This window comes from Pteropus vampyrus, unplaced genomic scaffold, assembly GCF_000151845.1.
Source record: "Pteropus vampyrus isolate Shadow unplaced genomic scaffold, Pvam_2.0 Scaffold671, whole genome shotgun sequence".
In the NCBI taxonomy this organism is placed as follows: Eukaryota; Metazoa; Chordata; class Mammalia; order Chiroptera; family Pteropodidae; genus Pteropus; species Pteropus vampyrus.
In genome coordinates this window covers 281,166-283,617 of record NW_011889452.1, presented here as the reverse complement: position 1 = coordinate 283,617, position 2,452 = coordinate 281,166, and positions in this window count along the sequence as shown.

Below are 2,452 nucleotides of genomic sequence, written 5' to 3'. Positions count from 1 at the left end.
CTGTAAGTTTGGGGCGTCAGGCAGTGAAGGGCAGGAAAAAACAATTTTACCAACCAAGTAGATCTAGCAATATGCCATGCATGAATGTTTTGGCCGAGGTACACTGTACACATCAGAGCACCATGCACTTGAGATGAGAGCAAGGTTGGCAGGATCCCAGACATATGGAGTATGTAATTGCTGCTGGAGCCGATTGTCAGGATGTGGGAGTTGGGATCCCCTGAAAAAATGTCCTGGAACATTCCAAAAGGCAAAAAGCCTAGAAGCAGTTACTGAATAGACTCTATTGAACCTCTTTCTGTAATCTGAAGAATTTAATGGGCTCTGACAGGGAGGCCTTGCCTGAATTTGAGCTTGCATTCTTAGACAAATCATTGAGGAGCCACCATCAAAGCCACTGCAGCCCTCTACCTTAAGCTAAAATGGCATTTCTCAACTTCAGCCTCTGATCCAGGAACATGTTTTGCCACCCACATAATAAAGGGCAAGGCAGATCATTAGCTGTGCCCTACCTGTCATAGGCAGCCCTGTATACTGAGAGATAGAATGGAGCACTGAAGATGAGCTTGACCAAGATGCCATGGGTAGCAATTTCAGACCAGTAGTGACTTACAGGAAATTGTATATAGCTAGATTCCTGCAATGACTTTTATCTTAGTACAGACATGCCCCTGTGTATCTAGGGCTGGGCTCAAGGAAGGAGAATTCATTATGATCCACCCACTATCTACCACAACTGGGAAATAATATGACTTGTAAGATTTAGCACTACATTAGTTGGGTGGTATTTAGTTATGAGATTTTGTTTGAAAAATAACTATCATTTGTTTGGTGTCTAAAAAAGAGATAGTAGCTAATCAATTCAATAAGTGAGCCTGCTAGCATTGCCTCTTCCAATCCACCCCACTGTGAGGCAGTTGGCATGATTCAGTGACATTGCACAACACAAAGTACCCCACTGAATATTTCTTGTCCTGTTTAGATTCAGTGGATTTCAGAAACAGAAGAGAAGGCTCTCAAAACCAGACCATACATATAATGCATTCACTAAGCCAGCCAGGTCTGGCAGTTGAGAGGAAAAGGGAGAAATATTTTAATAGGTCTGCAAGCTTACCCATCTAATCCAAGGGTGAGAATGTGAACAAAAAAGAGGGGCTATGTAGTAAAACTGACAAGCTCGGGGGGGCCACATGTCAGGATTGATAAGCTCAGTGACCAAAAGTAACCACACATGATGGTCTGATCACAAATTCCTAACTGAGCAGGTCATAGTGGGTAGGCACGACCCAGGCCCATAGCTTCCTTAGCAAAAGTCAATTTTTACCTTAATCGAGCCCTGTGCATTGTTTTTACACATCTAGAATAACATACCTTTGAAATATTAGAGTAATTTTCTTTTCTAGACCCCCTCAAAGGCACAACTGCAGGCACCAGAGCACAAGACCACCAGAGCATAAACCCACAGAACCCCTTATTGTTAGCCTGTTCCCCACATACCATCTCTATGTGCTGTAAATGTTAATTATTAACTATCTTATACCCAACAATGTAAAATAAGGACGTATTTCTCCATTTTGCTTTTTATCCAATCCTAGAGATTTCCCAGCTTTGCTTTCTCCCATCTCCTTAACCTACTGCCAATGGATTTCATGTACCGTCCTTACATTTCTCCTTTGAGTCTAAATACATAAAAGGAACTGCAAAACTGCTGTTCTTTGGAGCATTTTCTCAATTGGTTGAGATCTTGCTTCATGACATGTCCTTAAAACTTGGCTCAAATAAACGCTTATAAAACTTTTCTATAGGTTTGGACATTTGTTCATCAATGAGAATGGTCCCTGAGGCTGGTACCTCAGCTTTTTGGTATCAAAACTCCATCCACTTAAGTGTGATGGTATCACGGTAACCAACTGAGTCCCCTGGAGACTATGTACTATGCAAAGTCAGTACACCACTGGCTATTCTGCATGCCTGTTTGTAGGAGCTGCAGCTTAATCATGACTCCTCCTTATTGTGGGGAGTTGGATGACATAGCGCACAGGGTTTAAGATATTCTTCCTGTCACCAAGTTGCATTTAAGCCACACAATGGATGGGCCAGAGAGCAATGAGCAAAGCACTCCTGCCACGAAAATGAGCAAACAACTGCTTCAGGGCCTGCCCCAAGCAAAAGAGACCAGAAGAGATGTTAGTCTTGGAGTCGGGCTCCAGAAGAGTAGGTTCAGTCAAAGGTCAGTTTGTTTGGGAAGCTAATGCAGGTAGGGGAAATGTAGGAGGGGGATGGAGTCATCCTACTGATATGAGCCAAAAGTTTATGTCAAAAAAAGAAAGAAAGGGAGAGAGAGAGAGAGAGAGAGAGAGAGAGAGAAGAGAGAAGAGAGAAGAGAGAAGAGAGAAGAAAAAAGAGAGAAAAGAGAAGAGAGAAGGAAAGATAAATATCTACTCACTTCTAT